The sequence below is a fragment of the Armigeres subalbatus genome, chromosome 1, assembly GCF_024139115.2.
Source record: "Armigeres subalbatus isolate Guangzhou_Male chromosome 1, GZ_Asu_2, whole genome shotgun sequence".
NCBI lineage: Eukaryota > Metazoa > Arthropoda > Insecta > Diptera > Culicidae > Armigeres > Armigeres subalbatus.
Window position 1 is genome coordinate 213,638,085 of NC_085139.1, and position 25,900 is coordinate 213,663,984.

At 39.0% G+C, this 25,900-nt stretch overlaps 1 protein-coding gene across 2 annotated transcripts in view; it reads left to right on the forward strand.

Annotated features, from left to right (window-relative positions):
* The window catches only part of LOC134205756 (cadherin-86C), a 768,251-nt gene that overhangs the window by 34,288 nt on the left and 708,063 nt on the right, over positions 1 to 25,900 (forward strand). The gene's annotated exons all lie outside the window — the stretch shown is intronic.

Below are 25,900 nucleotides of genomic sequence, written 5' to 3' on the forward strand. Positions count from 1 at the left end.
CAATAAAATTTCATACGCCCATCAAGATCTTGCAGGACTGAACGAAAGCCAGATTGGTTGGTACGAGATTAATTGCATGGTGCATCCAATCTAAACAGACACGGATACGGCGAAGAGCGAAGCGACGAACCTTCTCGGATTCAGTTTTGTTCGTTGTGAACGCTTCTACGCTCTGAGTAGTGGGGCCATGGTATGGAACTGATTGTATGTACGCACGTTTCGATCGAAACTCAAAATTGATGATCCGAGCAATAGCGTAGGCATCGATCGATAGTTTTGCAGGAGTGAAATTTGTACCAACCAACGGTCAAAATGACTTATCTGCGTTTGTCAACAATAGTTCATACGTCGATTTGTCGAACACTCATGTATAACTCTGTTATTTTTAAAATTAATGGATAATGTTAATTTGATTATTTCAATCCGTGCAGTTTTAACCTCCTACGGTTGAAGATGAGAACAGATTCAACTGTGGGGAGATTTGATTACTGCCTTTCTCCATTATTCTTTCCATCCGAAATTGTGTGAGAAGAAATACGAAAGAACCTCGAACGCAACACGTAGGACGGCAGGGTCAGATTAGAACCTCGAGCTTAGGAACAATGAACCAAGGGACCAAAACAAGCGGGAAGCTTTCTGCTTTCTTGGGCCGCGCTACCATTACGTCATTTCATTATTCCGTTCCCTCCGTTCATTGTTGATTGGAGGTTATTTATGGGCGTTATAATTCGTTCGACTCATCAAATTATTTTGATTTCTAGGGCCCATCTTCTTCAGTGTTTAGCGGGTAATAGATAATAACAGCACCGAATAATAGATAATGATAAACCAGGCGGAACGTTTTGGCTTCGTTAGTTTGCTTCTTCGGTCAGAACCCAGCGGATCTGGAGAGGAAAAAAAGGGCTACCTTTAATGAGGCAGGATAAGTGGCCGGGCCAGGTATGACCTCATGTACTTGATGAAGCTGGTTTGTTTTCCAGCTGATTTTTTTTGGGTTCAATTGGAAATTAGAAGAGAATGGTTGATCAGGGCGCTTTGAATATAAAACCGTTAGAACAGGATGAGCTATGATGAATTCTTTGAACATGTTTTTCTACCGTTTTCTTAATTTTGAAAAAAGTAAAGGTGTGACATATTCAACGGATGATCAATCTTCTTATATTAGGATAAATATTATGAACTAGGTCAGCATCGTGATCTAACACATTATTTCCTTTTTGATTTTTTGATGAATGATGACAATGAAATGAAATTCATTCAGTAAGTGAGTGGATGAGGAAATATAATCTTTCGAAGGTGGACACGTGCGCGAAAGAAGAAAGAAAACATTAACAGCACTCCCAACTTAGAACTTATTAAAGTTTACTTTTCTACAACTTCATGTTATGACTTATTTTCCTTGTGAAGGATCACTTGCATAATCTTCTAAAAAAATTGTGCTGTTGATAGTTTATAAAGCTGTGACTTTTCATAAATCGATAAGTTGTCCTTCGAATGCTCTGGAACCCGTGGTTGGATACTTCTATGTAAAATTTTCACCCTCTAGATTGCTCGATCGTGTTTGTTTATGCATGCAGAACGGGTCAGTAGTAGTGCGCGTATTGTCGCGCTTATCTTTTTCTAGAATGTTGCGGCGGACATACACTCGCAGGCTCGACTGCGAAGGTAAACGTCAAGATGGACTAAACCACGATGACGTCACGCGTCGATTTTCAGTAAGAAGAAAACCTCATCTGAGGGCAAAGTTTACAAAAAATGAACATCAACGTGAACATCCGGTGAACTAAAAGCTCCGAATTCACTCAAATGTTCATCGGCCCGCAGCGGATGTCATTTTTTCCAGCGAAAAGAAGAAGAATCGTGGAAAAAGAAGACGCTCGTGGTTAAGTCCATAGCCGCAGTGTTAAAAGAGAGGCAGAAATATTCCGCTCAAAACAAAACCACGTGCTTTTCGCAAAATGACAGCAGTGTTCGATTGTATTAGTGAGAGGCAACCGGAGTCACTGAGTACATGGAGAATGTTTATCATGACAAGTGCATACGGTGGGTGAGATTTTCATTGACACTGTTGTGTTTAGTGACCGTTGCGATTACCCGAGAAGCAACCAGCAGGAAGCCGCAATATTCTATTTTATCTCGAGATGCATAATATTATCATGTTTTTATTTGCACGCAGAACGATCGTACGATCTACGAAATATTTGGTAATGCTTCGTGGGATCGGTAGATCAAGTCATTAATGCACGCTCGATTGTGAGGGCCCGATTGATTATGTTCACAGGTAGAAAAAGGAATATGTGTCTCTTGATACAATCAATTTTTAAAATGCACTAAGCGGCTCATTAAAAACACTTATCGATATTGAATATATTTAGCTCTCAATTACATGTAAAAATAATATGATAGAATATTTACACATAATGATTACTTGTTGTTACATACGAATTTGCATTCCAAACGAACAACTGCGTTTGCTACAATTGAAATATGGTAGAGAAATCATTGATGATTGTAGTAAACACAAACTTGCTCTTTATTGATTTTGAAATTTTTGAATCTTCTGCGGAAAAAAAATATGTTGTGGAAAATTTTGCTAATATTGCTTTATTTATGAAAATTTTTATTTTTTCAATGAAATTTTTTGATTCCTTTATAAAAAAATCTTTTTTTATAATTGCAATATTTTCCTTAACAAGTGCTAAAAAATCCCAATTGTTTATCTTGCATTTTTTATGGAAATTCTCTATTTTTTATTGTTTCTAACCTGATTTCTGTTTTTTTGAGAAAAAATTTTAATTCTCAACTTATTTACAAAAACGACGAAGCTCTTCCTTTGATAATTTCAAAGCCATACATACTAACATTTACATTGGATATTTTAGCACAGATGTGAAGAAAATAGCTTTGTCTAGCGTGCTGAGGCGAAGATGTTGCAACAAATGCAAAACTAGCCTGAATATTAGCCATAGAGAGCTAAATATTGAAAGAGAGTCTCTCATTTGGACATACGACGTTTTAAAAAATCATGCTAGAATTATTTATGGAAATTTTATTAGCTGCAATTCCAAAATACAATATCAGCTACCAGTGTTGTAAAATGTCATTTGCAGTCGTTTGTATAATTTTTCCAGAACTTTTTTCAGAAATTAGCTATTGATTCTTGATGTATGACGAACTTATAGCGCTTAAATGTGCCAACAACTTTGTATAACAAGACATTGCACAATGGGGAAAACCGATTCCAAAGGTGGAAAAAATTGATAACTTTCTTCACGAACAACTTACAGAAGAGATCAAGAGCTTATTCGAAAGAGAATTTTGCAAAAAATTCAGTGAGTGCTGTTTCATGGACGTGGAACGCTTCTGTATGTAGTAATCGAGCTCGTTTTGCCCTAATGCCCCATATATCGCGAGTTTCCAAACTATTTGTCATTTTATCTTTAAGAAATTGTTCTAAAATTGTGTTTATCTCTTCACTGTGGACCCACAGAAGGGCACTAAATATATTTTGTTGGTAAAAGTTGGAAATTTAAGGGATTTTGGGGTCAAATAAGCATCAAAGTACATTTTATGTGCAATTTTCATGTATTCCGTAAAAAATAGTAATATTTACAGATAAGTGTAGATATTATTGTCCCAAAGTATTGAACAGATATTGACAAATGTTTGCCGAACAAAAATTAATGAAATAAATCGTTTCATAAATGTTTTATTTGGTTATTTATTGAGTAAAAAACGATTTTTAAAAACTTTTGAATAGCACCGATGCCAAACATTTCCAAACCATACCCGATAGCACAACTAGACAAGAATAGTCATATGTTATGAGTCTTGATGTGATCATAGATAGGAGGTGATGGGAGATACACTTTTTTTTTACCTTTTTGCCCAAATTCCCCTATGAAGCAATATAGCTCAATGATTCTGAGCAAGGAAATGATGTAGTAATGTTAATTCAATTCATATTTTCCAATGATATAATGAAAATAACAATTAATCATATAATTCATTAAAAATATTGAATTATAGGGGATTTATGGGCCATACAGCTCATTTAATGTAATTTTTATACAAAATATGATAACTTTTCTCACGAGCGACTCACAGATGAGATTAAGGGCTTATTCGAAAGCGAATTTCCATAGAAATTTAGTTAGTGATAATTTATAGACATGAGACACTTCTGTATGTAGTTATTGAGCTGATTTTGCCACAATGTCCCATACATCAAAATGTTTCATATTTTGGTACTTTTATCTTTTGAAAATTACACTGAAATTCAGTTTTCCTCTTCATTGTTGATCCATATATAGCACTATACATATTTTGTTGGAAAAAGTTTGAATTTTAAAGGATTTCGAGGTCAAATAATCATCAAACTGCATCTATGTGAATTTTTCATGTATTCTGTAAAAATAATAATACCCAAGAAATCATTTGCACTATATTACGTCGAATGATCATTTAGGGTTAATATACGGTGATTTAAAAACTTGTAAGCATTGATGTAGCTCTACATTGATCAATTTTGGCGAAATAAACAGCCTATTGATTATTCAGATATTTACAGATAATAGTTTATATTATTGTCATAATTTTTTTCAACATAAATGGATACCATAAAAAAATATACATATATTACATAAAAAATGGATTTTAAGGACATTTTGGGACAAATAAGTGAAAAAATTCATTGATTATGTATTTAAAAAAAAGTTTCTGAGCCCTAAACCCTTGGATTTATTTTTCAATACAATCTACAAATATTTGTTATTTTTATAGTATCATTGACAAATTATAATTGAATCAATGTTACTCATTTCTTAACCCAGAATCATTGAGCTATATTATTTCATAAGGGGAATTTGGGCGAAACTTTATGAGAAAAGAATATTTCCTATTTATTCCGATCTATTATCACATCGACTGATATATTTACTCTTATCTAGTTGTGCAAACGGGTATGGTTTGGAAATGATTGGCATCGGCACTTTTCAGAAGCATTTAAAAAACCGGGTTTTACCCAATAAATCACAAAACAAAACATTTGCGAAGTGATTTACTTCATTAGTAATTGTTTTGCAAACATTCAAACATCAATGTCTGTAGAACATTTTGGGAGAATAATAATATTTTTATTAATTTTTACAGAATACATGAAAAATTCACGTAAAGTGCAATTTAATACTTATTTGACCCCAAAATCCCTTAAATTTCCAACTTTTACCAACAAAGCACGTATAGTGCTTTTCTATGGATCTATAATGCAGAGGAGAAAACATCTTTAGTACGGCAACTCGGCCGTACGAAAACCATTTTTTTTTGTTAAATATCTTGGCTGTGCATATGCACAGCATATGTTTCGAAATGGACAAATTGATATGAAATTTGCGAAAAAGAATCCACGTGTCTTGGAGGGACTCGAACCCTCAACCTCCTACTCTCTAGATAGGCGTGATAACCCCTACACAACAAGACCACTTAAAGGTCACGTTCGCGGAAAAGCCATCAGAATCCGAGTACCAACCTCCACCGCGGTTAGCTCTCTTTTTTGCAAATTGAATATCTTTCGGATGCTTGATTTGTCCAATCTCCACATGTGCTTTACTATTGTATACCCACAGCCAAGCGAGTGCACATTGTTTATTAAACGAGAGGATCGCACTCCATGCCGCCCAGTAACTGTCTGGGCGGGACGGTATAGAATGCGAATTCAATCGCACTCTGCTGTGCCAAAGGCTTGCTTGGCTAAAGCATTTGATGAGTTTGATTGCCTCAACGTAAGCGGTCGCGTGTACTCAGACGACTAATGACGGTGAAAGACCGACACTTGATTACAATTAATTGCATATTATTCGGCAACTCGGCCGTACGAAAACCATTTTTTTGTTAAAGACAGTTACTGGGCGGCATGGAGTGCGATCCTCTCGTTTAATAAACAATGTGCACTCGCTTGGCTGTGGGTATACAATAGTAAAGCACATGTGGAGATTGGACAAATCAAGCATCCGAAAGATATTCAATTTGCAAAAAAGAGAGCTAACCGCGGTGGAGGTTGGTACTCGGATTCTGATGGCTTTTCCGCGAACGTGACCTTTAAGTGGTCTTGTTGTGTAGGGGTTATCACGCCTATCTAGAGAGTAGGAGGTTGAGGGTTCGAGTCCCTCCAAGACACGTGGATTCTTTTTCGCAAATTTCATATCAATTTGTCCATTTCGAAACATATGCTGTGCATATGCACAGCCAAGATATTTAACAAAAAAATGGTTTTCGTACGGCCGAGTTGCCGAATAATATGCAATTAATCTTTAGTACAATACTTGGAAGATAAAAGCACGAAAAGTATGATAAACTGTGATACATATATAGCATTGGGGCAAAACTAGCTTAATAACTACATACAGAAGTGTCTCACGTCTATAAAACATCTCTCACTGAATTTCTTGGAAAACTCCCTTTAGAATAAGCCCTCAATCTTCTGTGTGCGTCGTCCGTGAAAAATGTTATCCTATTTTGAATAAAAAATTACATTCAATTAGCTGTATGACCCCTAAATTCCCTATAATTCAATATTTTTAATGAATTATATGATTATTTGTTATTTTCATTATATCATTCAAATATGATTCAAATATGAATTAAATTAACATTACTACATCACTTCCTTGCTCAGAATCAATGAGCTATATTATTTCATAGGGGAATTTGGGCAAAAAGGTAAGAAAAAAGAGTATCTCCCATCATCTCCTATCTATAATCACATCAAGACTCATAACATTTGACTATTCTTGTCTAGTTGTGCTATCGGGTATGGTTTGGAAATGTTTGGCATCTGTGCTATTCAAAAGTTTTTAAAAATCGTTTTTTACTCAACAAATAACCAAATAAAACATTTGTGAAACGATTTATTTCATTAATTTTTGTTCGGCAAACATTTGTCAATATCTGTTCAACACTTTGAGACAATAATATCTACACTTATCTGTAAATATTACTATTTTTTACGGAATACATGAAAATTGCACATAAAATGCACTTTGATGCTTATTTGACCCCAAAATCCCTTAAATTTCCAACTTTTACCAACAAAATATATTTAGTGCCCTTCTGTGGGTCCACAGTGAAGAGATAAACACAATTTTAGAACAATGTCTTAAAGATAAAATGACAAATAGTTTGGAAACTCGCGATATATGGGGCATTAGGGCAAAACGAGCTCGATTACTACATACAGAAGCGTTCCACGTCCATGAAACAGCACTCACTGAATTCTTTGCAAAATTCTCTTTCGAATAAGCTCTTGATCTCTTCTGTAAGTTGTTCGTGAAGAAAGTTATCAATTTTTTCCACCTTTGGAATCGGATTTCCCCATTGTGCATTGCTGTAAATATGTAATCTGGGGCGTGGGAGGCAAAATGTCATTCAAATGACATTATGTCAAATGACACGTGACATTTTGGAGAGTTTCCACTCTCCAGTCTTAAATGTTATATTTAGAGCTATGTACCCTTGAACAAAAATATAGCCCTACTCAAGCGTTATGAGTGCATCTAAAATTATGATGTGAATTTTACTTCTGAAGAAAGTTATGAACAAATTAGTCAAATGACATGCTGATGACATTTTACAAGCCTGTCAGCTACATTTCACTATGGTCTCCTACTCCAAATAACTAGTTTTTCTTGATTATCGATGCATTTAATTTGTTTTAAAACTGGGCCTGGGGCAGAACGCACTAGAGGTAGTGCAAAACGGCACACTTACATGATTGTGAACATGGTTGTTTGTGAACCTTATTTGATTGAACGAAAGTCTTACGGGTGAGTTGGAAGGGGGAAGGGTCGTTTGGCCGAAACCCATACGGCCGAAAGCCATTTGGCCGAATGCCACTAGGCCGAACAAAACCGTTAGGCCGAAACCCATCTGGCCAAAAGAGCCATCCGGCCGAATATGTCATTTGGCCGAATAGATCATTCGGCCGAATTGGTCATCCAGCCGAATAGACATTTGGCTGAAGAGGTAATTTGGCCGAATGCCACTAGGCCAAACAAACCATTATGCCGAAAGTCATTTGACCGAATAGGACATTTAGCCGAATTGGTCATTTGGACGAAATGGTTATTTGGCCGAAAGAGTAATTAGGCCGAATAGGACATTTGGCCGAATTGGTAATTTCACAGTAAGAAAATGAGAAATGAGGAGTGAGAAGTGAGATGTCTCACTTCTCACTACTCATTTCTCACTTCTCGATGTGAAAAGTTAGAAGTGCAATGTGAGTAGTGAGACGTCTCACTACTCCCTTCGCGTTACTTTTTACAGTGAGAAGTAAGAAATGAGGAGTGAGTAGTAAGACGTCTTCTCACTCCTCATTTCTTACTTCTTACTATGAAGAGTGAGTAGGGGGATGTCTCACTTTTCAATTCTCACTACTCATTTTTTACAGTGAGCTGTGAGAAATGCAAAGTGAGTAGTGAGACGTCTAACTTCTCTTTCCTCATTTCTCTTTTCTCACTGTAAATAGAGAGAAACGCGAAATGAGTAGTGAGACGTCTCACCAATCACTTCGCGCTTCATATTTTATTACAGTTAGAAGTGAGAAAAGAAGAGTGAGACGTCTCATTACTCACTTCTCATTTCTCACTGTAAAAAGTGAGTATTGTGAAGTGGATAGTGAGACGTCTCACTACTAACTTCGCGTTTCTCACTTTTTACAGCGATATGTGAGAAATGAGGAATGAGAAGTGAGAAGTGTGACATCTCACTTCTCACAAATTATTTCCCTCTTCTCACTGTAAAAAATGATAAGTGGGAAGTGTGTAGTGAAACGTTCCACTTCTCACTTCACACTTTTCACTTTTTACAGTGAGAAGAGGGAAATAAGTAGTGAGAAGTGAGATGTCTTACTTTTCATACCCTATTTCTCACTTTTCTAATGAGAAGCGGGCTTGGTAGTCATATGGCTACTGCTTCTGCCTCATACGCAGGAGGTCGTGGGTTCAATCCCAGGTCCGTTCCATTCCCTTACTTTGTATCTTTCTCTTTATTTCTCATGTTCTAGCAATCGCTAGAACTGGAAATGGACTTCCATACCGTTTCCATTACTATTCCTACACCTTCAACTTAAGTATTCTAACAGTAATCTGCTAGAATTGGAAATGAACTATAGAGCTCGTTTCCTACATCCAATTAGAAATTCCATCAGTTACCTTCTCCTACCTATCACATTGGCAGCTCGTTAACCAAGACGGACCTCTGCCTGTCCAACCTAACCCAGAAATTCCAACAAATTCCGCATGAATTCATGGCAAGTGCAGAGGTATATTCGGCTTGCAGTGGGCGAGTGATTGCATCATCATTTCCTCCCCCTTCCCTACATTGACTTGCATTCTGACGTGGCAGGCGCCAGTATGACCTAACAAATGAGATCACCAGTACTTGTACATTGAAGATGTGTGCTAGTCCCAAGCAAACATCTGTTGGTTCCCTGTGCAAGAACAGCTGATCTGGTCATAATGGAGTAGCAACTACGAGCAGTCAATCAAGCTCAAGCTCAAGCTCAAGCCTATTTCTCACTTTTCTAATGACCTGTTTGGTGACCTATTCGCACAAATGACCCTTTCGGCCAAGTCACCTTTTAGGTAAAATGGTATATTCGGCCAAACAACTTTCGGCGAAATGGAATTCGGCCGACCGGTATTCGGCCAAACGGCCCTTCCCTGAGTTGGAAGATCCACACATCATTTATTTTCGGTAAAAATCAAACGATATTTCTTAATCTTTGGCAATGAATAATAATAATAAGAATAATAATAATTTTAATAAAAAAATTAGGCATATACAAACGAAAAGGAAAAGAGGAAAGCTCAAAGAACTTCCCGAGGAAACTGGAAAGAACTTCCCGAAAAAGCTGCAACGATTTTCCCGAGGAACTTCTTGACCAAACCCCAAAGGACCTCCCGAGGAAACTCCGAAAAACCTACCGAGGAAACTCAAACAAAATTCCCAAGGAACCTGAAAAAAATTTCAAGGAAGTTTCAAAGATTTCTTCTTCCTGAGGAAGCTCAATAGAACTGTCCAAGCCATCTTCAAAAAATTTATTGAGAAAGTTCAAAAAAAAAATCCGAGGAAACCCCAAAAAACTTTCCGCAGAAACTCTCGAGAAACTTCCGAGAAAACTAAAAAAATCCCAGGAACTCAAAAGAACTTCCCTATGAAACCTCCGAGAAACATCCCAAGGAAACCTCAAAGAATTTCCCAAGGAAACTCCAAAGTACCTCCTGAGAAAACTCCAAAGGATTTCCCGAGGAACTCCCGCAGAACTTCCCGAAGAAACTCCGAGGAATTTTCCAAGCAATATCTAAAGAATTTCTCGAGCACGTTTCAAAGAATTTTCTGAGTAAGCTTAAAGGAACTTCCTGAAAAAACCCAAAGCACCTTCCGAAGAAACTCCAAAGAACCTCTCGAGAAAATACCAAATAATTTCCCGAGGAACCTTCGCAGAACTTCCCGAGGAATTTTCAAAGAGCTTCTCTGGGGTTCCCATTTTAAAGAACCTGCCGAGGGAACTCCAAAGAATTTTCCAAGGAATCATCAAAGAATTTGTCAAGGAATTCTTCAAGGAAACTTGTTACGTTTAAGATATTAAGTTTGTTGTTACTTGCCAAAAATTATGAAGATTTTAAATACGCAACAAAAAAACGCAATTGCCGGCTAACACATACCACGAACCATCATGGTAAGCCGTAAGCAACGAACGGCAGCAAAAGAAACGGCACTTTTTTCCGGTGCATCCGTGCGAGTGAGTGCATCGCCGTCGCAAAACGAGACGAGGAAAAATAAAAAAGTGAAATCCCGTCGGCCTGAAAGGGAATAATTTTGCTCGATTCGGAAGTTTCATTAGCTCGTCATTAGCTTCGCGAGCGACTTGTCGATTTAACACCAATCTTGATTTGCTAAAGGCCGCTTCAGAAAATTTGGTCGATCAGACAATCGACGAGAACCGGAGCCTTCGAAGCATTTTCGGAGGAACGGCCAGGGAACAAATCGCGGCATAGCAAGAACCCGATCTCCCCAAGCGAGCGTGGTTGTTGGATTTGAGGTAAGGGAAAAGACGACGGTATGGTTAAACTGAAGCTAATCAAATGTTTGACTAATCAGGTGCAAACGTAAAATAAAACTCGCACGAGCGGTCCAGAACTCGGTAGGACACGAAATAAGCGGATAAGTAGACAGATCACCAGAGTTTGCTTTCGGCCGAATGCGATAGCAATCAGCGAACAAAAGGTAGGCCTCTCTCATCGCCATGACTCGGATCTAACCTCAAATGCTTCGCAGATCAGACGAAAGTCGCGTGGAATAGCACCACGATCAGGAGTGCCAAAACTGTTGGACGGTTTCGGACGGAAACCTCGTCATCGACGACGAGCACGGCAAGGGCCAGCATTCCGGTCGCGCTGGACGGCCTGCAGGGTGCGGCGAAAGGTACGGCGAAAGGCCTACAGGGTGCGGCAGTAGACGGCAGGACGCGACAGGAATCGGCACGATACGGGTACGCCTCAAATGGCCGGTACCATGAGTACGGGAAAGTTTTATTGTTTTCAGACCGCTTTGGTAGTTCTGCTCTACCCGCTACCGGAAACACGCAATAAACTCTAAAAAAATCCCGAGGAATATCCGATGAATTTTCCGAGGTTACCACAAAGATCTTCCCAATGAATATCCAAAGCACCTCCCGAGAAAACTCCAAAGAGTCTCCCGAGAAACCTCCGAAGAATTTCCTGTGTAAACCTACCGAGGAAACTCCAAAGAATTTTCTAAGGAGGTTTCAAAGAATGTAGGAAACAGAGAAAGCTTAAAAGAATCTTTCGAGGAAGTCCCAAAGGTTCTCGAGGAAACTCCAAAAAACCTCGCGAGAACTTCTCGAGGAAACTTCAAAGAGCCTCTAGAGGAAATTAAAAAAAATTAGGATTTTTCCGAAGAATTTCTAAAGAAAGCTTCAAAAATATTTCCTAGGAAGCCCCAAAGAACTTCCCGAGAAACGCCAAAAAATCTCCTGAGAAAACTTTTAAAAAAATTCCAAACATCCTGAGGAAACCCGAAAGCACCTCCAGAGGAAACTCCAAAGATTCTCCCGAGGAATATCAAAAGAATTGACCAAGGATCGTTCAAAGAATTCTTTTGGGAAACTCTTAAAAAAATCCAAATCTTCTGCGAAAACTTCAAAGAATGTCACGAAGAACCTCCTTAGAACTTCTCGAGGAAACTCCAAAGAACCTTCTAAGGAAACCTCAAAGAGCCTCTCAAGTAAATTTCAATGATTTTTTCAAGCAATTTCCGAAGAGTTTCTCGAGGTAGTTAAAAAAATCCTGGGAGACCCCAAATAAATTCCCAAAAAACTCCAAAGAACCTCCCGAAAAAACTTCAAAAAAAATCCAGAGGAGCCGCCAAAAAATTTCCCGAGGAAACTCAAAAGAACTTCCTGAGCAAACCTCGAGAAAACTCCAATAAGTATACCGATGAACCACCGAATAAGTTCCTGAGGAAATCCCAAAGCACGTACTGAGGAAATCCGAGGAACTCCGAGGAAATTCAAGGATTCGTCAAAGAACTCTTCGAGCAAACACCACAAACACAAAATCAAAACAAATTTCTGAGGAAAATTCTAAAAAAACTCCTGTGAGATCTCCGAGATCACTACTCACTTCGTGCTTCTAGCTTTTTACAGTAAGAAGTGATAAATGAGGAGTGAGTAGTGAAACGTCTCACTTCTGTTTCCTCAATGACTTATTCGGCCAACTGACCCAACGTCAAAAGAATTTGCCAAGGAAAATTCTAAAAAAAATCCCGTAGGATTTCCGAACAAGGAAACCCCAAAGCATCTAAAGAAGGAACTCCAAAGAACTTCCCGAGAAAACTCCAAAGAACCTCCCGAGATAACTCAAGGAAAAAAATCAGTAGAACCTCCCAAGAATTTCCCTAGGAAATCCCAAAAAACTTCCTGAGAAAACCTCAAAACATTTCCCGAGGAAGCTCCGAAGAACCCCCTGAGGAATCTCAAAAGAATTTACCAAGGATCGTTCAAAGAATTTTCCGAGGAAACTCTTAAAACATTCCCGAATCTCCTGCGAAAACTTCAAAGAATTTTACGAGGAACCTCCTGAGAACTTCCCAAGGAAACTCCAAAGAACCTCCCGAAAAAACTAAAAAAAAAATTACCGAGTGACCTCCGGAAAACTTCTCGAGGAAACGCCAAATAACCTTCTGAGTAAACCTCAAAGAGCCTCTCGAGGAAATTTCAAAGGTTTTTTCTAGCAATTTCCGAATAATTTCTCCAGGAAGTTCCAAAAAAAATTTCTTGGGAAACCCGAAAGAACTTCCCGAGAAAACTTCAAACAAATTTGAAAGGAAACTCAAAAGTACTTCGTGATGAAACGTGATTGAAGCACTTCCCGAGGAAGCTCCGAAGAATCTCCCGAGTAAAGTCCAAAGAATTTCCCCAGAAACGTCAAAAGAATTCTCCGAGGGAAGTTCCCGAGGAATATTCGAAGAATTTTCCAAAGCAATCCCAAAGAACTTCTCCAAGGAGCCTCCCGAGAAAACACCAAAGAGTTTCCCGAGGATCCTCCGTAGAAATTCCTGAGGAAATTCCAAAGCACGTACCGAGGATTCTTTAAATAATCTTGCAAGAAACCTCAAAAAATCCTCCGGAGTAAACTTCGAAGAAATTACTTAGGAAACTCCAAAGAATCTCTTGAGCAAACTCCAAAAAAATTCACAGCAATTCTCAAAGAAAACGCCAAAATAATTTTTCGAGGAAAAAATATTCCCGTGGAATCTCTGAACTTCCCAAGGAAACCCCAAAGCACCTCACGAGAAAACTATAAAGAACCTCCCGAGGAAACTTCAAAGAACTTACCGAGGAACCTCCGAGCAGTTTCTTATGGAAACTCCAAAGAATCTTTCGAGGAAACCTCAAAGAACCCCTCGAGGGACCACCAAAGAATTTTTCAAACAATTTTCGAAGAATTTCTCAAGGAAGTTTCAAAATTTTGACTTTTGTCCATTGCTCTTTTTGTTGAGATTGGTCCCTCTGAAAATGTGAGGTTCACGGAAGTTATCATTAGTTTGGCATCTATAAAGTTTCACCTCCTTGAAAATCACTAAGTCGACCTCGCCATTTTCTCAGATATATCTGAATCTTTTCAAGGAAGCATATCTTATCATGGGATGGGATATGTGATTACTGATTACGAAAATACCTGTTGAATGAAATAATCATGGAAATGACAAAGAGGTCTATACTTCTATACACTGCCATGCGATTCGCACTGCGGTGCGTTTTATAAACCCCAAGAAGACTATCCACGAAGGCAAGAGTCCCGCTGATCAGAATAAACTAATGACTGTGCCATCACTCGTGACAATCCAATGAATGTGAACAAATATTTCGTTGTTCGCACGAGTTACCTCCGGATACAAACCTACAAATTGCACCTCCACATAACGCTGGAAGGCAAACATTCAACTGGCGTAGCTCATAGTAATAGTAAATATAGAGAGGAAAGACACCTTAGTCATTTCCGATTCGAGCATGAGCCATATCGCAGACGAACCCCTCCTTCCCCAAGGCCATTCTCGGGAAATTGAATTCCGATTCTTGTCGCATAGGTGGGTAGGAAGGTACGCAGCAATTGCAGCGGTCATGTAGGAACTTTGTAACCCGTCATCGCATCGTCGTCTTGGCACGCTGCAAGGCACGTACCAACCCGCTTCCCCCCCGTCCGTCGTCACCACGTCAGACTTCGCGAATCGAATTGTAATTGATTCCCAACTTGTAACCACCTCGAGCGAACACACCGGGTGGAAAAGTAATAACGACAAAATTTCGACGAAGACGAACAAGAAGAATTCGCCTCAGGATATTGGATGTCTGAGACACCAGGAGGAGGCTGCGTGCGTGATGATGACGAAGACGACGGCGACTTTGTCGTTCTCGCTGAATCGCACGCAATCGGTTATTCAAATTTGTGTATTTTTTAGTCGCGAAAGCATCCAAAACTTTGCGTGGGCTGTGCCACGACTCCGCATGATTAATTATCGTTTTAGTAGGGGTTTAAAGTTTTTGGCACTTTAGTTCGATGAACAAATCACGCAAATCCGCAGATCAGCTTGTTTTTTTTTCTTTGCGGATGAAAAGGGCTCAGAAGTCCCCCGCGCGCGGGTAACCGACGCGGTTATTAAAACGGCGATAAAACAAAAGCTCAATGAACCTGAAGGCGTGACTCGCCTCTCTGGAGAGGGGCCATATGCCGGGTTTAGCAAACGATGAAAATGTATGTAAATTCAAATCGTTATTTATGACCATATTATAATGCGTCTCTGTCAGCAACGGATTTTGCCAATTATCGAGTGATTTGCAAGTGGATTTCGCTAAAAGTTGACTCAATTGACATTTGACAAAATGAAACATCAATAACCGGGTGATGCGAATTCTTGTAATCCGCGTTGCCAGAAGATACACAGATGCCAGGTGTGGATAGAATTCTCGAGTCAGAAGAGATTTAAATGTGGTATGAGTAAAAAATAAACTATTTTATCGCCACACGTGGCATTCGAATTCTTACTTCATCGAATCATGGTGAGTAATTCTACATAGGCGACTATTAAGACTTGGCCCCAGTGCGTTAAACAGTCCAGCTTAAGCCAAACAACCACCATACTCTTAGCAAAACATCTCATCCAGCCAGGTCTCCGTCACAACATTCACATCATAACAACACTGACCCCCAACAAGGCCTAGAGGAAGCCTTGATTTGAAAACCTCGCACGTGTTGTTAGTAAATCCAGTGAAGCATGTGTTCAACATGAACCGGTAGATCTTGTTACTATAGTTGCGAGCGAATTGAAATGTTTTAATGCAACTTTCTTGTCTACATATAATCAACCAAACGTGAAGAACCGTCATTGTTTGCAGTTTATTCAGCAGTTTTTTCTCTAACCTTTAGTTTAACTCGTGGTTTTTATTCGAAGTTGAAACCGATAAGTAGCAACCTCAACCATCATCACCATCTTCGCGCGACTCATCACCGTCTAACTAAACCGATAATCGATTTGATCGTTGACCTCTGGACAGCAAACTGCCTGCGGGGGATGCTTCACCGATTATCATACTTTAGTGCAGCTACTTCAGCAGTCATAACAGCAGCGGTTGGAAACAGTAAACACTTTGTGTGACTCAAAGCTCAGGTCGTCAACATTGTCGTATGGCTGTCGTCGTCGTCGTCGCCGTCTATCGAAGGCAGATGATCTCCTCGGGGCATGTTTTATTAATGAAAAAGTGCAACTCCTTCTATGCAGCCATCATAACATCTTGCAAGAAGGTGGCGACGACGACGACGGATGAAGAGGAGCATCCGAAAGGTCGCTCGATGCTTATTCACGGTTGGTTGGTTAGCTCGGAAGAAGATGCGCCGGGGTTGGGAATGAAAACAAACATTACGATGGGCATACGAATCGAACGCGAACAGAGAGGTTTGCGATTCCGCCGGCCGGCCGGCAAATAATTGCAGTTCAGTAGACCTACGAGGAAAACCGCGCTACGTGAGGGGTGGCGTCCACCGAGCAGGCATAAAATTATGAGTAACGCGATTAGCAATAGTAATGAATTGGTTTGGCAAGACGGCAAGAAACGAATAAGAACCGATGGATGCGATGGGAAGCCCAGTAGAATTAACATACAATCGGAGGCGGTATTTGCAAAGGTATGCCAGTTGGGAGTTGAATGGAACAAGGAGGAAGATGTGCAGCACACATTTTTACGCTTGTCGGAGTAAGTACGGCTGCACTTCCAATCATAACTGATTAATCGGTTGTTGCTGCGACGGTGGCAGAGTGGTGGTGGCGGGTGGTGGTCTGGTCAGTGAGCACATATAAAGTTTAATCGCTAGTCATACAGTGAATGAAGTTCAATGACTTCTGAAAATGGTTTGTGATCTGAGTGCATCGTTCCGGTGCCGGGAATTGCAACAGTCATACGTGGGTTGTTATTGGCGATTGTCACAAATTTTATTTGAGTCAGCTTTTAGCAAAATCCAATTGGCATTCATTTGCGAGTTGATAAATCTTTTAAATTCGGTTGCGTTTAAATGCGACTATAAAATGCGATCTGGATTTACATAAATTCCGAACATTTGTGTGATCTCCCTCACTGCCAAAAATGAAACACGTATAAAAGTTTATTGAGCTTTAGTTTCTTCTCCACTCAGGTCATTCAGGTTAGAAACGCAACCAGTTCAAATTAATATATTTATTAGAGCTTGGTGATTGATGACTAATATTACGCCATTCAGCTTCGTTGTTTCTACCATGGACGACAAAAGAAGGATAAAGAAGGTTCCTGTAAAAACAGACATTTTCCAAATGTTGACAAATCCTCTATAGACCGTTCCGATAATAATAAATACACTTACACTTGTTAAGAAAATTATTTTGAGCTTTGTTTATTGAATAATTCCATTTTTTCAAGTAGATTACTGTTTTATGATTACATATGGCCCATCGAGAATGTTCCGAATATTTGTCATGTTCTATGAATTTTTACTTCCCATTGATCTGAGGATTCTGCACAAAATGTTATTCCTTAAAATTTTAATCCATTCGATCTATTTTTTGCACTCATTTATCAACCATTATAGATTTTGAAAATTAAATAACTGTAATCAGACGAGAAATAGAACCATTTTTCAACCAGACAGACATTTTTATGCTTTTGTATTAAAAATTATATTGATCTAATAGCTACAGTTTTTTTTCTAGGTAATTTACCAAAAAAAAAACGTCCCAAAAACAACCCATTTTGTGTAAAACCAATTTTTTTTAGTGTATTTATAATTATCGGAACTGTCTATATCAAGATAAATCTTTTCAGAATTATGTTGAATTGGTGGCTAGTTTTATTCTGCATGTAAGGGTATGCAGGTAGAGGTGTGCGCCGTCGCGTCCCGACATTTTTGCATTGGCGCGGCGCCGTTCAAAATTTGTCACGCCGGTGGTCTATAATTTTCCACGCCGATTCAAAATTAAAGAAGTCCGCAGGATTTTCCGTAGACATTTCGACGATTTATTGGAATCTCCTTAGATTTTTCCGCATTGGCGTAACTAGCTTCGATGCCTAGAGGGGGAGGGGGCTATAGCCCCTTCATCTATTTTCTCTCGTTTGAGCTTCTTTTCAAAAATTCTCGAACATTTTACCACCTTATTAAGCTATCTTAGTGGTAATGTGATAAATTCGGTCCAACCACCTAAGGCAATTGCGGATCAATCACACTCATCCATATTTTTTTCTCAAGCATATGCTTTCTGCTGTAGCCTATAGTATCGAAGTATGTTTGTTTACCAGCCGATGATTGCTACAACGTATGGCTTTGCATCGCGCTCGGTTTTGTCCCGCACACTGTAAGGACACTATGTGACAAGTCGCCGTGAGATTTCCACCGGTATACCGCGGTAGGCAGCATATTTCATATATTTTCTATTGAGATATATTCAAATGAAAAAAATAATAATGCAATAATGCATTGCTCAAGAGATTTCGACGGGAATCTTCCAGGCATATCGAAGGGAACCTCCAGAGAATTTGAAGGCAGGGATTCCGACTGTTCCAAGGATTCCAATGAGAATCTTATGAATATCTTCCACCCTCTATGAATTTCAACATCCAGGAATATTCCAGGAACTTGAACGAGAATGTTCCAATGAATCCGACGGAAATGTTTCAGGGATTCTAATGCAATGCTTTCAGAGATTCCGAAAGGAATCCTCCAGGAATTCCGACGAGAATATTCCAGGAATTCCGACGGGAATGTTACAGGAGTTCCAACGGGAATGTTTCAGAAACTCTGTCAGAAATCCTCTAGGACGTGAATGCTCAGAGATTTCGTAGACAATATTCCAGGGATGTAGAAGTAAATCGTCGAAGGATTCCGGAGCAATCTGTCAAGGGAATCCGAAGCAAATCGTCGGAGGGATTCCGATCGTCGAGGGATTTCGAAGCAAATCATTCAGAGATTCCAAAGCAAAACGTCGAGAGACTCCAAAATAAATATTCAAGAGATTCTGAAGCAAATCGTCGAAGTATTCTGAAACAAATAGTCAAGGAATTCCGAAGCAAATCTCCGAAAGTTTTTGAGACAAATCTTCGAACGACTCCGGAGGAATTCCGAAGCAAATAAACGCGAGATTTTGAAGCGAATTCTCCATGGATTATGAAGAGTATCCCCCACAGATTTCCATGGGTATCCCTTAACGATACCGAAAGGATCCAGTGTGAATTCTTCTGGATTCCGGTTGAAATACTTCGATGATTCTGAAGTAGTTCTTTAGAGATTCTTATGAGAATTCTTTTCGGATGCTGATGGGATCTGTGGAAACCATCATGCTACTAGGCAAGCGGAAGTCTGCTGGAAAACTATCACTCTAGTCCGTGGTAGTTGGGTACATGTCTTTGTCTGCTGGCAAAGTATCACGGCTGCTTTGGTTAATATTTTGGCTCTACGTTGCTGTTCATATCAAGCTTATTTTGATGCTTTTAAATCAATTAGATTTTGCCTTTTCATAATTAAGTGCAATTTCACTCCCACACAGGAAAAAAAGCTCATTTGTCTTCCACTCATTTCATAATGATAGGCTGAATATGGGAGATAACTTTTTTGTCTTCAAACTTTTTCAGTAATTAAATATGCCATTTGTTGAAAATTGAAATCACTGCTAACTAACTTTTCAAATACTATCTAATTTTTTCTATGGAGCCATTTGGTCGATAGACACAAGGCCGAAAGGTTTTTTTCCGAATATGTCATTCGGACGAACAAACCATTAGACCAAGACCCATCTGGTCGACAATTTTATTTGGCTGAAATGGACATACGGCCGAAAATGTTGTTTGGCAGACTGGTCATTCGGCCGCAAAAGTCGTTTGGTCAAAAAGTTGTTAAGCCGAAATGGCCGTTTGTCGACCAAATGAAAATGTTATTTGGCCAAACGGTTGGATATTTTTGATCATATTACCTGTTGAATAACATTTCGACCAAATGGCTTCTTCTGTCAAACAACCATTTCGGCTGAACGACATTTTCGGCCTTATTACCTTTTCGGCCAAACGACGTGTTAGAGAAAATAGCTTTTTCGGCCAAATTACCAATTCGGCTGTATGTCGCTTTGGCCAAATGAAATTTTTGGCCAAACTGTTTTCCGTTGTATAACCGTTTTTCCCAAACGTTCATTTCGGTCAAATGCAATTCGGCTTGATGATTTTCAACTTAACGTATTATTCGGCCAAATGGCTTTCGTCAAATAATTTTCAGACAAATGAATCTTCCTCTTTTTTAAATATTTTTTCAATGAATTTCGGAAGAATTTCTTATGGACAAAGAATTCCCTGTAGAAATCCAAAGAAGTTTCTTCAAAAATCTATTTTTTCGTTGAAATACCGAACGGTTTCTGGTAAATTTTTTTAAAAAATCACGCAAAGCTCTAAATAATTTTGGTTAAAATTTCGTTATATTCACCGATGAAATTCCAATGAATTTCCTATAGAAAATTCGAAAAAATTGCCGTTGAAATCCAATTTTTATGTTGATGTCCACATTTTGAACAATCTCCCGCTAAAAATTTGAAGAATTTTCGGTATAAATTTCGGAGAATACTCAACAGAAGCGTTCCGTGGATTGTTCGAACCTTTTCTCGTCAAAGCTTGAAACAATTTTCTTTAGAAATTCCAAAGTGCTTCCTTGAAAATTCCAAAGAATTCCCAAATCTTCATAGTAGTTGCCATGGAAAATCCGAAAATAATTTTCAAATCAAAATCTTGGAGAAGCACAGAGAATTTTTGATAGAAGTTCATCAGATTTTTCGGTCTAATTTCAAAAGATTCTTCTGTTGAAGTCTTAAAAACATACTTAAAACAAGCAGAAAAAAATCTTCAAGAAACGAACGTAAAAAATCTCCACGCCGATTCACTTCCCTTAAACAAAGCAAATGCCTGAATTGAAAGAAGAAGTCATATTCTCTCTTGCCATCTTCCGGGCAAATGCATTCCTTGAAAAAAGAATCGTTTCTCCCTTTCCTTAAATCGAGCAAATGCATGAATTGAAAGATGGCATCATATCCTCGCTTGCCTTCTGCTGAACAAATGCATCTCTCAATGAAGGGATCATGCACCCTTTCAAACAAGGGATCGTATCTTTCCTTTCCTTAAGCCGAGCAAATGCCTGAATTGAAAGAAGGAATCATATTCTCTCTTGCCTTCTACCGGGCAAATGCATCCCCCAAGAAGAGATCATATCTCCCCTCGCCTTAAACAAGGCAAATGCCTGTATTGAAAGCAGGAGTTATATTCTCTCTTGCCATCTGCCTGGCAAATGCATTCTTTGAAAGCAGGATCGTTTCTCTCTTGCCTTAAAGTGAGCGAATGCTTGAATTGAAAGATGGCATCATATCTTCACGCAGAAAAAACTACGTTAAAAACAAACATATTCTAGTTAAATCCAAACATAAATTCAGTTTGTTCTGGCATCAAAAATAAATATGTTTGGATCAAACATATTGTTGCATTTGAAGCGAACGAAAACTTTTTATTGAATCAAATGTGCGTTTCAATTTGTTTCAACCAGCTAAATGTTTGAAGCAAACATGGATATTATTGTTTTGGTTCGACCACTCATAATATTTTCGTATCAATTATACCAATTTTCATATTCTGGTAGCATTTGACTACCAGATTTCACAATTCTAAACGTTCATATTTCATTTACTTACCTTTTATGTTCCTAAAAAACATGATGATATTTAGAAGCAAGAAAACATGTGATCCCACTCTTGCTCCTGCTCCTCTGCTGACTTCCGATCGGATCCGATTCGAACTCGAGTTTTTGTTTACTTTTGCAAGAGCGAGCGAGGGGCTGCCCACTAGTGTATGTATAAAACAAACAGGGATTTAATTTGGTTTTAAAAATAAATATGTTTGATTCAAACATATTACCATTTTAGAAATAAACATGTATATTTTTGAAGCAAATGGATGAAATTTGTATCCGTGTTCGCATGCCTTCTGCCGGGCTAATTCATCCTTCGAAACAAGGGATCATATCTCCCCTTGCCCCAAGTCAATGCCTAAAATGAAAGAAGGAGTCATATCCTCCTTTGCCTTTTGCCGGGTAAATGCATCCTACGAAAAAAAGGATTACATTTGCCGAGTAAATGCCTGAATTGTTAGAAGGAGTCATATCCTCTCTTGCCTTCAGCCGGGAAAATAGATCCTTTAAAGACAGGGATCATGTCTCCAGTTGTCTTAAACTGAGCAAATACCTAAACAGAATGAAGCAACCACATCTTCTTTTGCTTTCTGCTTGACAAATGCATCTAGTGAAAAAAGGAATCATACCATTCCGTGCGAGAAAATGCCCGAAATGAAAAATGGAATCATATCCTCCCTGTCTTTGGCGGGTAAAAAAGATGGTAAGTGAAAAATGTTAACACAGCATCTCTCTTATGATGTAAAAGCGACGATAATTATAAATAATTGAACATATTTTGCATTAGCTCCGAAATTGGTGATTTCACAACTATCATGCCAAATGATTATTATGCCAAACGGCCGTTATTCCAAACGACATTATGCCAAATGACTTTTATGCCAAACGGCTTTATGTCAATTAATCTACCACCAATACATGACTCGAGGCCGCATATTTTCATCCTCCAATGCACTCCACGCTCGCCAAGTCGTTTTGTATCTGGTCACTACCCTCCTTGCTCGCTGCACTTTACGCCTGCTTGTACCAGCCGATACGATAAGCAGTACGGGGTTGGAATTTTGTTTTACTGTGTATCAAGTGTGATATCACAAATTTTTCGCTGATTAGGATCTATCGAGTAACCACGGAACGATTCATTGGAGCAACCTCCGTATATCCATAGTTACGGAGATATCTGAAAGCTTTTAGCACCCGGGTTTGATATCTCGCAAACTGCGAAAATTAGAAAATTACCGTCTTCTACAAAGTTGTTCGAGTGATAAGAACCATTATTTCGGAGGAAAGTTTGTGTCTTGAATTCATTCATTCAATTCGAAAGACTGCAGCAAAGGTGTTTAAAAATTAAAGATAAAGACCCTGGTTGACCCACCCAGCAGTGTTGGTGCCTTTCTCGTGCAAAAAAATGCTAAAAAATATGAATCGGTGTTTTTTAGGGTGCGCATAAAAAATGGTGTTATGGGCCAAAACTTCTGATCCCATAGTCCAATCTAGCTCAGAATACCACAGTAGATCACGGCACAGTAGCGGTTAAGAACACAGAGTGCCTGCCAAATAAATATATGAATAAAAAAAAAGTCCAATCTGGCAAATTTTCAATAGCAAACAGTGGGACAGAATTCCCCGTAAAATAAAATCTGTTGCGAGTAATTCGGACAACGTTAAGTTATTAAAGGTGTGTCTACACATACACACATACAAACACACATACAGACATCACCTCAGTTCATCGATTGGTATAAATTCCTATCAAAAAATCGTTTTTGGAGTGATCATATAGCCTTTCGGTACAACTTTGTTGTACGAGAAAGGCCAAAACAACACATTTTTTATGTTGACGAAATTGAGCAAAACCATCAAAAAACAGAATCGAATGTTTCCAAAATTGCCACCTATCGATTTAATTTTTAACATCGCTAGTCTCCAATATAACCATTTTGACTAAAATAATGTTGAGCTTGAGCTTGATTGACTGCTCGTAGTTGCTACTCCATTATGACCAGATCAGCTGTTCTTGCACAGAGAACCAACAGATGTTTGCTTCGGACTTGCACTCATCTTCAACATACAAGTACTGGTGATCTTATTTGTTAGCTCACACTGGCGCCTGCCACGTCAGAATGCAAGTCAATGTAGGGAAGGGGTGGAAGTTATGATGCAATCACTCGCCCACTGCCAGCCGAATATACCTCTGGACTTGCCACGAGTTCATGCGGAATGTTATTGGAATTTTTGAGTGAGGTTGACGACGGGCAGAGGTTCGTCTTGGTTAACGAGTTGCCCAGCTAATGTAACCGGCATGCAATTCCATTTCCTGTAGAGGAATGCTACGTTCCTATCGTAAATATAACTTTCTGGATGATGCAAGTTTTAAGGAATTTCATCCAACATTCATATTCACAAGCTACGTCAAGTGAATAGAACTTTCTTGCTTTGACAACCTAAACAGTTTTGAGGAAGATAGCCACTTTCTTAATTTTAAGATTATTAATATCCAAATTAGGGCCGATGTCCACGTAGCCGTTTTTAAAAGCTGCGTGCACGCAAGGTACCCAGCACCAAATAGAGTAATGCACACGTATACTGGCTGTAATCGTATATTTGTCCCATATGAATCGGAATACCCAGCAAAGATGGGATAAATATGCGGTTACATGCAGTATACGTGTGCAAGACTACAAGACTACATTGGACACTGCGTGCACACAGTTTGAAACAACGCTACGTGGGCACAGTGTTGGTAAAATCATTCATAAAACTCTATCATTGAGCGCTCCCGCGCGAACTAACTCAAATAATGCATCACGTCTGAGTTTTTCATGCTAAAACGGATCATTTCCCAAAAACTCAAAGGTGCAGCCCAATCGGGTTGTACGCAAAGGTGACGTAGGACTACGTAGCTATTCGAAATTAACCCTTATGCGGCCAACAAAAAAAACACACGTCGATGGCCGACAGGGTACCCGTGTTCCACTATATTGATATTCTCATAACTTCAACAATTTTCAACCGATTTGGATAATTTTGACAGTTTTGGAAACAGAAACTCATATACTTTTTGCCTATTGTCAAGGTTTACAGCTTATGCCCATGGTTATACAAGAAATCTTTGAAGTAAGGCTTAAGAGTCTACACGCGTAACCAAAGGCCATTCAGCCAGTTTCAAATATGCTACAAGCTCTTTGCGCTTCTTAGAACTGAAGGTGTTCACAGTATATGCTTCGGGTAATGCAAAAATCCCTGAAATGAAGTCTTAGTCATCCGAGAAATCCCTGGAGTAAAGCCTAAAAATCTACTCGCGTAACCAAAGGCCTATTATGCAAATTCAAACACGGTACATGCTCTTTGTGGTACTAGCATAGAATGCTTTCACAGTATATGTTCCGAGTCATCCAAGAAATCTCTGGAGTAAGGCCTTAAGGTCTACACTCGTAACCATGGGTCTATGGACTTGTCTCAAAGTGGTACATGCTCTTTGCGCATCTTGAAATCAAAAGTGATCACTACATATGTTCTGCGCTATCGAAGAAATCTCTCGGATAAGTCCTATGGCGCCTTCATTGCATATGTTCATGGTCATCCAAGAAAACCCTGGAAAAGGCCTTCAGGTCTACACGCGTAACCAGAGATCTTTTAGATTGTTTCAAAACTGGTACATGCCCTTTGTGGTACATAGAATAGAACGCCTTTATTGCATATGTTCATGGTCATCCAAGAAAACCCTGGAAAAGGCCTTAAGATCTACACGCGTAACTAAAGATCTTTCAGATTTTTTTCAAAAGTGTTACATGCCCTTTGTGGTACATAGAATAGATTGCGCCCATTGCATAGGTTCATGGTCATCCAAAAAAACCCTGGAATAGGACTTTAAATCTGCATGGGTACCCAGAGATCTTTTGGCTTGTTTCAAAAGTGGTACATGCCCTTTGAGGTACATAGAATAGAATACGTCCATTGCATATGTTTATGGTCTTCCAAGAAAATGCTAAAATAGGCCTCAGGATCTTCACACACGTAACCTTTCGGATTGTTTCAAAAGTGGCATATGCCCTTTTGGTACATGGAATATACCGCTTTCATTGCATATGTTC